The 11,341-nt window shown below is 30.3% G+C and overlaps 1 protein-coding gene across 1 annotated transcript in view; it reads right to left on the reverse strand.

Annotated features, from left to right (window-relative positions):
- Nucleotides 1–11,341, reverse strand: part of LOC115880029 (lysosome membrane protein 2-like) — a 167,190-nt gene that overhangs the window by 19,497 nt on the left and 136,352 nt on the right. The gene's annotated exons all lie outside the window — the stretch shown is intronic.

Raw genomic sequence — 11,341 nt, forward strand, 5'->3', positions numbered from 1 at the left:
GGTTTAGCGGTTTTTGAGTTATCATGTTACAGACGGACAGACAGACCACCTAACAAATATTATGTATTTTAAGTCATGCATTGTGAAGCCCAAATAATTCATTTTGATGATTAAAAAACTTTTTTGCCGATCTTAATATAGCCTACCCTACCTGTTGGTATGGTCGGCTAAAAAAGTGATAGCGACGCTTTCTTTGCCCTACCGATGTAATAGCAGAGCAGTACCGTCGGTCGCGGCTTGAGGAACTACCGGCCGCGGTACTGTGTAGCAAGTGGCCGGCCTTGGCATGCCGACCCGCTTTGGTACTCTCCAATGCGAATAGTTCTGAAGAACGGTCGTTAACCTGCGTTTACTATACGCCGCACAGTGGGCCAGGAAGTAACTAGGAGTTTGACTAATTCAATTTCTTTTTGTATGTCAACAACTTTTATCTAAATATGTATTAAAAATGAATAAATACAATTTTTACGAACATCGGACTTTAATAAACTATAATTGTTGCTATACAGGGTACTCCGTAAATTCCCTATACAGGATTCTCCTTATTAATGAAAGAGGCATGAAGAATTCTCACTTAATTTTAAAATGAAGATGTAATATAACAATTTTCAAGGTTTCTCTTTAAGGTATACAGAGTGTCAATGATAACTAATTAAATGGATTTGTATATAATCAGGGAATATATAATAGAGTTTTTCTTGAAGATGGAAAACAAGGTGCTAAAATAATAAAAAAAAGTTGTATTTTAATTTGCCTCGTCTAAAAAATTAAGAATAAAGAGAAAAAAAAAAAAAAAAAAAAAAAAAAAAATAATAACATTACTTTAAAACCCACAAAAGCTACGGCCACGGTACTTAATAATTTTAGCTGCGACTCCTTATTTCGAGCTTCTTGAGCTTCCTCCGATAATTGTCCGATGGGTACAGGAGACGATTTTATGATATCTCCCCCATGGATAAGAATTTTATGTATAGTGACAGTCATTTTGTACCACGGATAAAGAAAATTGCCTAATTCAAGTATGATTTAAAACTATTAATATATTAATGCTGAATCGCTGGTAATAACTTGTAGGATCACAAAGAATCGATATATTAAATTTTGATCCAAACCTATATTTCGGCAGATATTATAATTGGAAAATTTGATATTCGTCATTACTTGTACCAACACCTTGTTTCACTACATCTACAATTATGCCTAAACGATTTCTAAACTCTTTTTAAATTCTTTGCTTTTCGTTTTGACTTACAATTTTTATCTTTTCAACACATCGCCATTTTTGTAAACTTAAACGGTAACTTATCTTAAGCAGGCATTCCAGACAACGAATCCACGCGTGTAAGGTAGACATTCCAAATTTTTAAATTATCCTCCCGTATTGGTCTTTTCAACATCTATATTATGTGAAGAGGTAAAGCCCCATAAATATTCTGCACGACGATGTAACATCTATCTCAAAGAAAGCACTAATCAATCTGCATCAATCATTGACATTATTAACTCATGTTTTATGTAAAGCAGTCAAATGCTCACCCACTACAACTTCACAGTTTCAACAACATTTGTATTTCTTTATCCACATGTTACTTTTTCATTTTTTAGATACTTCAATGGTTTCTTTAAAATTGCATTTTTATGAGCCTGCAATAAACAGTTGACGAAGGTCGTGGATTTTGCTAAAAATTTTTTGTTTTTAAAATCTTTCGGAGGTACAATGCTAAGGGAACCAAACAGGACAAAAATAAATTACTATCAATAAAATCACCCTCCTGAAAACCTTGTTTATACTCTTTTTGTCCTGAACTGCGGTCACATCCCCACTTACTTAGCAAAGTCAAATTGTTGTTAGTTTGATTAAAATTATCGGAAGAAAGCTCAAGTACTAAAAATAATCTGGATACAGTGTGATCTAGTAATGACTGTAAAGTAACACAAACAGTGTTCTGTAGCAGTGATATCTGAGGGGTAACATAATTGTTTGGCGTTTCTTATTGTATTATATGGTGGATATAAATTTAAATTGTTTTCTTTCGCATTATTTCGTAACAATTGATAGTGTCGCTTAGAAAGATTCGTATCTATTATTAGGGACAGCGCTTTCTCTAAGGAACATTTGAAAACTTTTGTTTTTAGTTATTATTTACAGGTCATTTGATATTTTCAGAAATACTTGACTAACTCATTTGATGAGTTTGCTACTTGAGCCAATAAACTTGCAGCTGCTGGCTTACCGGAAGTTCTTAAACCGATTTCTGTAGCAAACACAAGCTCACTGGTTTCAAATTCTCGGAGTTTTTTTGTTCTTTTATATTTTCTTAGAATTCAAATTTTTTCTGTCGACCAACATTAGAAATTCTTGGTTTGTTGCAAGGTATGGTTACACTTGTTTCCAGTCATGCTGCGTATCTCACCAAAAATCTAGTTTTATTTCGGTTAGCAATCTGCCATTTTTTTCGAAATTGACAAAAATAATTATTTGCCAATGACCCTATAAGTTTTTGGTTTTGATTTCTACAGCTTTCACACACAGACTTATTATAAGTTTCTTTTATCAATAGTTTTTTTTTTTTTAAAATTGTTATTAATAGACTTCTTTAAAAGCCCATCTCCAGAAATAAAAAGCTACTTTTTAGTTCAGTTGTTACTTGAAAACACCAAAATAAAATTACACAAAATTTTATTTCATCCCAGACTTCATACATATCTTAGTTTTCAAGGTGACAGGCAAATAAATACTTCAACTCAAAAGTCCTGATCAATTGAATGTAAAAAGAGATTTGTTGCATTAAAAATTGATCATAAATTCAAAATGAACTTGTGTTTCGATTTTTGTGTCACTCATTCTAAATTATTTAAGCTCAATTTTCTAAAATGCAGCTGGGAGCAAGATTTTTGTTTCAGAAAATATTATAAGATGTTTCTTATATACACAGTAGTAACGGTGGCCCTAAAGGATGCTAAAATTTTAACATATCGCTTAATAAAGTTAAAAAAGCCTTTATTTGGCAATTTTTTTTGGTGTTACTTAAAATGTAGAATTTCTTTAGGATAGTTGTGTTTCAGAGTAACTTTATCAGCATAAAATTAATATGAAAACTTACCTTCCCTGGCTTCTTGCATGTTTATTTTTAAAAAGAAAAACACAATTTCTTTGAAAAACAGCTCCAGTTTCAACAGGCAAATTCTATAAATTAAACAACACGAAATGCCGCGTCAACAAACTTAACAAATTATTTTAACACTCGCACCTTGGAGCGGAAGTTATTTTGTTGTTCTGATGTTCATGGTACATACTTAATCAGTCTGCGATAAGAAAGAAAAAATTTGGACGAAATAGGTTCTGGGTCCATTTCAATCGCTAAGGCTATCCCTGGCCCACTGTGCGCCGGCAACAAAAAAAAAATCGCTAGTAATTTTACTATTCTGTCGTACAATAACTTTTCATTCATGGATATCGAGTAGAGTGAAGGCTCGTCAAAGACAGAGAGAGATAATTGTTCAGATTGTACAGAGTGATCATTTTCAATTAGGTTTTTGAGAGAAAAAAATAAATTGTCTGGTTGTTTGGCATTTAATGTGAAAGGAAGCTAGAGACTGTTTAGCCATCGTTCACCGTTACGTCATCATTATTTGTCAAATATGAGTTTTAGGGCGTGTCTGAGATCGGTTCATATTGTTTAGAAAATTTTGGGTAGGTTCATATATTATTGATTGAACAGGTTCCGTTTCTTTCGGTATTTATTCATTTTTTCTTGAATTCTTCAACAGCCACAATTTCTTTAATTCCAATCCTTTGGACTGTTGAAATTCCTGTTTCTAAAGCATCAGCAACTCGCCATATTATTTAAAAACGTACCTCAACTTGTATTTTACATAGGAATATTATATCTTTGCATTGTACTTACTTCATATACGGCGTTCACGGGCAAGAGTGTTCTACCAGCATCTCTTTCTCGAGAAAAATAATTTATAAGCTTGGCAATGAGCTCTTGTTCATTTTGGATAAATTTTCGAGGTAATTTTGCAGTAAGAAAAATTGAATTTTGTTTTACAGTAAGAATCAAATTTTATATTTGACATTGATCGATGTCCGTCAATCGACAATATATGACGTCACGTTAAACGATGTCTGAACATTCTATAGATAAAATCAAGAAAGATTTACGCTTTAAAACTAAATCTTAAATAACTTTATTTATATAACGATATTATTTGAGATATAATAACGATTTATTTTATGTATAGGAACATGTATAATCAAAAAGTAACGAATTGAAAACATTTTCACTAGTGAAATAAAAAAAGTGAGTTTCCATTTGAAAAAAAATATTTATGATAATTTTTAAACCTCTCAATTCCATGACAGTTACGGCAAATATTATATGACATTCAAACTATTTAATTTTTGAATTAGATAGACTGGATGGATCTAGATATGTGGTGGTGGATATTCTAGTTCTCTAGAAACGTTTAATGTCCGCTCAACGTGGGACACCCTGTATATCTTTGTTTAATAAATTATTGTTTCAACAGTAAGTAAATTGAGGGACTTGTGTCTAGCCCTAGCAGGGCCTAACTATTAATAACCCGGCCAATCACGTTAGAGTTTTTGACAAACACAAATGAATTAACACCCTTCAAATAACCACGCTAACCAACCTGATTGGTCAAGCTTAATAGTCGACTGCTAGGGCTAGACACTTCTAACTGAGGGAATCGCAAAATTTGATAAGATTATGGATTAGATATGGCCAAATACCCAGTGGTGCATCGTCGTTGGAAACATAGGAAATCCCATGCAAATTTTGAACTGTCCAAATATCCTATTGATTTATCAATATATTATAAAATCAATATGTTCCCCTATTGATTTTATAGCGAAGTCGTAAATAGATTTTTTAAAGGTCTAGGTTTGGTAAACACACTTGCCAAATTTGAGCAATTTTGGGCAAGCCGATTTTGAGTAATTTGAGAAAAACTGCATCTATTTTTAAAGTAAAACTGAACAGGTAACAATCAAACATCAGTCAAAAACAGACATACCTTAAGTTGTCAACGTCATTTTCCAACATAATTTTAATAAAATTTTAATATTCAGTACTAGTAATAATTTATTGTTATATACATAAAAAAAGTGGGCATATAATAAAATATACCATTTTAGGTAGTACCTAAAAAATATCGCGGGAAATATCTTAGACCAGTGTATCTGACATATTTTGGTTAATTTACCCTGAATATTTAAATTAAAATTGTTCAAATTTGGCATGTGTATTTACTGTACAGGGTGGGTCAAATTCGACGCTTTTAAATGGAAACACCCTTTTCTATAGGAGATAAACGAAAACTAATATCGGTGTCTGGTGCTCAATTTTCATCAAAAACATGATGGTGAAAACTGCACATCAATATCTGTTACCGTTTCGAAGTTACGGGGTGTTTTTCAAAAATGTGCATTTTTAACAAATCGCTGTAACTTTTTTGCTATGGAAAATTTTGTATTTCTGTGAAAACATTTCCAAAGCACCTTTATGCGTAGAATTTAATGGTTTAATATTAAAATAATTTAATGGTTTAATATTAAATAATTTAAGAGTTATCAACAAGAAAATTGATTTTTTATTTGGGACACCCTCTATATTTTTAATTAACTAAAAAGAATTTGAAATTACCTTTCCAAAAATATAGCACACTTGATATTTTGTTATAATCTCCTTCGAAATACAGGATTTTTAAAAGTTCGTCACTTTTAACTAGTAGGCTTTGGACCCTTTATTGATGATATGTCCTTAATGGAACTCGAAAACATATTTTTCCAGCAAGACGACGAACCGCCTCTGAACGCTGAAGTTATCAGCAAATTTTTCCAGCCAATTTCAAGAATAATAAATTGAATATCTAACCAAGATCCCAGCCGTTGGCCGTCGAGGCCGCCTGACTTAGTGCCCATGGATCTAATCCTATGGATATATTTGCGGAAGAATAAAGGTTCCTTATTCTTCCGTATAATTTAAACAAGAATTAAAAATAGAGCAGTTATGAGAGGGTATCTTTCACACCTGCAGAGTTAATGAATGCCGCGAGAAATGTTCAAAAATTGCCCCGTCTGTCCATAACAGAAGACGGTCGATATGTCGAACAAATGTAGCAAAATCTCATGCCTTGGTTGGCTATTTATTTTTATTGCTATTAGATATAGTTTAAATGTGTTGATGTTGGTTAAATATATTTTATATTGTTATAAAATTCTGCATCTCTCATAGCAAATATTATTTTCGTTTTAATTGATGCTCACAGCTAGATTTTTTTGCATTACAGCCGGTGCCGTTCAAAGCCTATTTATTTAAAGTGGGAGAATTTTTATATACACTAAATCTCGGAGAGGAATCGAGCAAAATATCAAGTGTGTTATATTTTTGGAAAGGTAATTTTAAATTATTTTCAATAAATTAAAAATATACAGGGTGTCCCTTATAAAAAATCAAATTTTCCGTTGTTAATTATAAAATTATTAATTTTAAAAAAAGTATACTTAAACCATTAAATTCTACGTAAAAAGGTGCTTTGGAAATGTTTTCATAAAAATACAAAATTTTCCATAGCAAAAAAGTTACAGCGATTTGTTAAAAATGCATATTTTTGAAAAACACCCCGTAACTCCGAAACGGTTACAGATATCGATATGCGGTTTTCACCATCATGTTTTTGATTCGTATCATAGCCGGTTAATTTTTTTATTTTAATGAAGCTATAATTAAATTAGAAATATATCGTATTTAAACTTTTTTATATTTTATTAAGATTTAGGACAGGTTTTTTAAATAAAAGTTTAGAAAAAACGTCTTAGAGTCCAAAAAGGATAAAAATAATAAAATACACGTTATAGAAGAAATTTTATAATCGAAATTACGTAATTTTTGAAATTAATAATAAATTATTAATTTTAGTCAAACATTTACAACCCCTAATATTAATCAAAACAGGATCTATTCCACAGATATAATAGAATCGGCGACAGGGAGAAAAAAAAAATATGATTGTTGTAATTTTATTTCTGGTTAAGTGATGTCTTATTATGTAAATTAGAGAAAACATAAACCTGTTCCATTAAAGCAAGGAAGGTGATAGAAAGTGGATAAAATGAAAACTACATTTATTTAACTCGGTACTGTCTTCATTATACCGGGTGCGTCCCAAAAGTGGCTCATCCCCATAATTTTTTTATATTTTCAAATAAAAAAAACAAGATTTAGTATGTTAGTATATAACATAAATTAGGATTGATTGACGCATTCAATTGTTTTTGGTCACTTCCTGTTTCACCGGAAATGACTATAACTTTTAATTTTTAAAGGGCACCCTTGGTATATTTCTACTTTATTCGATGGAAAATGACACTCTGAATAGAATGACATATATCATATGTCAACTTTTGACATTTTTGCATATGGTTTAATTGTAATTGTAACACGCGGTTCATAACGACAATTTGACTCGAAATACCAAGTGTGTGGTATCAATATATTCATAAAAAAATGCTTTTTCCAAATATGCTAATGAGTCACCCTTGTTCCATTTGAAAAAATTGACATGTATGATTAAAAATACGATTTGTACATCTTTTAACCGGCCTAGACAAGACACGAAATCTATTAGACGATCAAAACTATTTTTCCAAGGCTCCTTGATTAAAACTTAGTGTTTTTAACAACACCATGGCACCCTGGATTGAAATTTAAAATAGGATTTGTTTTTAAGCGACAATGTCAAGCTGACATATGATATGTCAATAAATCAATTGTTTTTTCTATTCGAAGTCATTTTTTATCGAATAAAGTAGCAATATACCGGGGGTACCTTTAAAAATCAAAAGATGTAATCATTTCGGTGAAACAGGAAGAGACCAAAAACAATTGAATACGTCAATAAATCATAATTTATGTCATATACCTTTTTGACATATACCAATTTTGATTGAGGTCCAGACACCGATATTAGTTTTTGTCTATCTCTGATAGAAAAGGGTGTTTCCATTTAAAAGCGTCGAATTTGACCCACCCTGTACATAAACCTTTAAAATATCTATTTACGACTTTGCTGTAAAATCAATAGGGGAACCAATATTTGAACACTTTAAAATTTGAATGGGATTTCCTATATTTCCAACGACGATGCACCACTCGGTATATTGTTAAGGCTAAAAATCTAACAATAAAATGCCACTTGGGTGATAAAATTCAAAATGAATGATTAACCTTCCTTAAGTTTGTCATTGAAAACAAATTCACATTTTTGTGAATCTCATTAACGCCACCTGTAGTATCCCCCAGTACTACATGGACATGAATATAATAAATTTTACGAAACATATCCACATAATTCTATACTTTGCTAAGTTCTAGACTAAAAACATCCAAAATTTGAAAAAAGTGAGTTATTTTCGATAAAAAATAATTAAATACTACTCCAAAAACCGCATTTTTACATATTTCTATGATTTTCTACAAAATATTTGTTAAATAACATTATTAATTTGAATAATACAAATAATTCTTACCTATTCCAGCCTATTCTAAAAATATTTAACTTCGAAAACAATCTTTCATTAAAATTTACGTTATATAACTACAAATCGTCAGTAACATTTGTCTGTTCTAACAACATAACGACAATACATTCTTCTTTCGGTCGTCAAACAGTCACAGCATACTGCAAAATATCAACAATTTTGCCAGTGATGAAAAATCAGCCGGGTAAGTGCCTTGTCAAAAATTATTTTGTTCTTTTTCACGATATTTTTGTAGAAATACTCGTACTTAGTAGCTTTTTTGATAAAATTATCCTCCTGAAACTCTGTTATGTCTATTAAAGCGGTAAGTTTATCGAAATACTTATTTATTTACCGTATTTTTACTATTTTTTTGTCGATTTTTTACCATATTCCGCGAAGTGTCATTGTTTTTGTTTTCCGTCGGCAGCAAGCGCCAGCGTTTTCATGGCAACGCGCGATCAAAAATTTCTGCCGATCACCGCTAAAAATTATCGATATCTTTAAAATCTCACTATTTTATTTAATCTCGATTTTAATTAATTTTATGTTTTATCTTGCAGGAGAGATATTTTGATGATTATACAGGAGAAAATGGTATTTAAGCTAGAAGATGGAGCATTTCTCTTATATGATAAAGGTAATAAACAATATATTTTAGCATTTTTTGCTATAGGTAGTTTTATTTATCTTGTTTAAGTAAAAGACTGAAATATTATTTTAATTGTATCTTTTTCGTTTTCTTTAGGTTCGGCAAGTTTAATTATGTTACCAAGGAGTGAACCATGGAATCACGTGAATAAAAACGACAAATAAACTGCATTCACTGAAATAATTTTTGTTAAAGCGAGATACACAGAGGTAATTTTTTTGGTTTTTAATAGGGAACTTACCTAAAAAAAATAAATTAAGTTTTCTTTGTTAGAAATTGTGGTAAACTGAAAAAAAATGGACGCTTGTTTTTAATTTTTTCCTAGTTCGATTATTTCGAAAGTTACAAGAGTTTTTGTTTTTTATATATACCGTATGATCGAATAAAAACGGCGTCAACGATGGCTATGAAATGAAGATCGCTGTCATTTTATATGTAAAATTATATGGGAAATGTCATCGATCGTCATTTCCAAGCCAACTGGACGCCGTTTTTTTTCGATCATACGGTAGATATACTGAGCGTGGCGTGACATCATACACCACGCATGACCAAATTTTTCAAAACGTTATATTTCCGACAATATTCAACGTACGAAAAAAATAAAAAATACGTGTCTATTTATTTTCCATTGTCTATCAAAATTAATAATATTTTTTTTAGGTAAGTTCGCCATTTTTTGGTGACTAAATTTGATATATGAATCTTTAAGGGTCCCTAAAAATTAAGAAATCGCAAATTCTTTATGCCTTTGAACTAAAAGTTTTTTTTAATAATTTTAAAGTCATATTTTAAAACAGGATAAACAAAAATACAGGGTGAGTCAAACACAATCTTCACTTAGGTATGCTACTGAAATAAATGCTATACAGGGTTGTTCACCACATACGACACGGAGTATTGTAGCTAAACAATTAGATTTTTACAAATTGTAAGTTTTGGGTTCGTTGAAGGACTATTAGAGCTACAATTTAAAAATACTTTTACAAGATACAGAGGTCCCAAATAAATAAAAAATATCAAAGTTGTATTTTTAAATGGAACACCCTGTATATTATTGCATTTTAGTTTCTTCGATTAAAATAAAGGTAAATTTGATTAAGGTTTATTACACTTAAACCTTACCGTTTTTGAAATATTTTCAATTTTGTGAAATTGCAGTATAAATTTTAAGGCTTCATTTCCCCGAGGGTACCAAAGTTTTTAATACTAAATATTTACTGAAGTTTATTTATTGATCAGTTATTGTGTTGCATTAATAAAAAATTATACTACCTTATATAGAGTGGTCTAAAAATTTATTTTAAATAATTACTAGCTTTAAACGGCAATAACTTGTTTAATTTAAATGGAACACCCTCTATATTTTATGAGAATCAGATGCACAATTTAATTGTCTATCAAATTGTAATATACCACTTTTTACCTATCCCTTCAAGTTTTCGTAGAAAATGCATTTTCTTATAATTTGAACCTCATTTATCAATATACCCATGGAATATTGACATTTTAGATTGTTTTTAAAACAACAAATGTACAAAATGTATAATTTTTATTAAAACGATAATATTACTAGCCCATTTAAAGCAAAAAGAAAACTATTTAAATCTTTATAAAAGAGTATACCATTAATTAAATATAACGTATGATCGAATAAAAACGGCGTCAGCGATGGCAATGAAATGAAGATCGCTGTCATTTTATATGTAAAATTATATGGTAAATGTCATCGATTCGTCATTTCCAAGCTAACTGGACGCCATTTTTTTTCGATCATACGGTACCACCAGTATTTCCGCCCAAATATTAATTAATTACATACTTAATTGTGTTCGTTAATAAATTATTCTAAATAAATGTGGATTTGAATCAGAAATCAATATAATTATAAGTTATGAAAATGAACGTCTCTGTTGTTATAAATAAGCATTTGTCAAAAAGTGAAATATCATTTTTAAGGTGTTAGTTTTTTACCACACTGTCTAATACATATACATAATTCAGTTTTTTAGTATTTGGAGCAATTATTATTAATCAACGCAAATAGTCAATTAATGTAGTTTGAATACTGGAATCATATTAATTGGTCCTCTTTAACAAATATTTACACAGTTTTTTTTATTTTTTAATGAAATTAA

This window comes from Sitophilus oryzae, unplaced genomic scaffold (genome assembly GCF_002938485.1).
Source record: "Sitophilus oryzae breed Bouriz unplaced genomic scaffold, Soryzae_2.0 scaffold_1067_pilon_pilon, whole genome shotgun sequence".
Classification (NCBI taxonomy): domain Eukaryota; kingdom Metazoa; phylum Arthropoda; class Insecta; order Coleoptera; family Curculionidae; genus Sitophilus; species Sitophilus oryzae.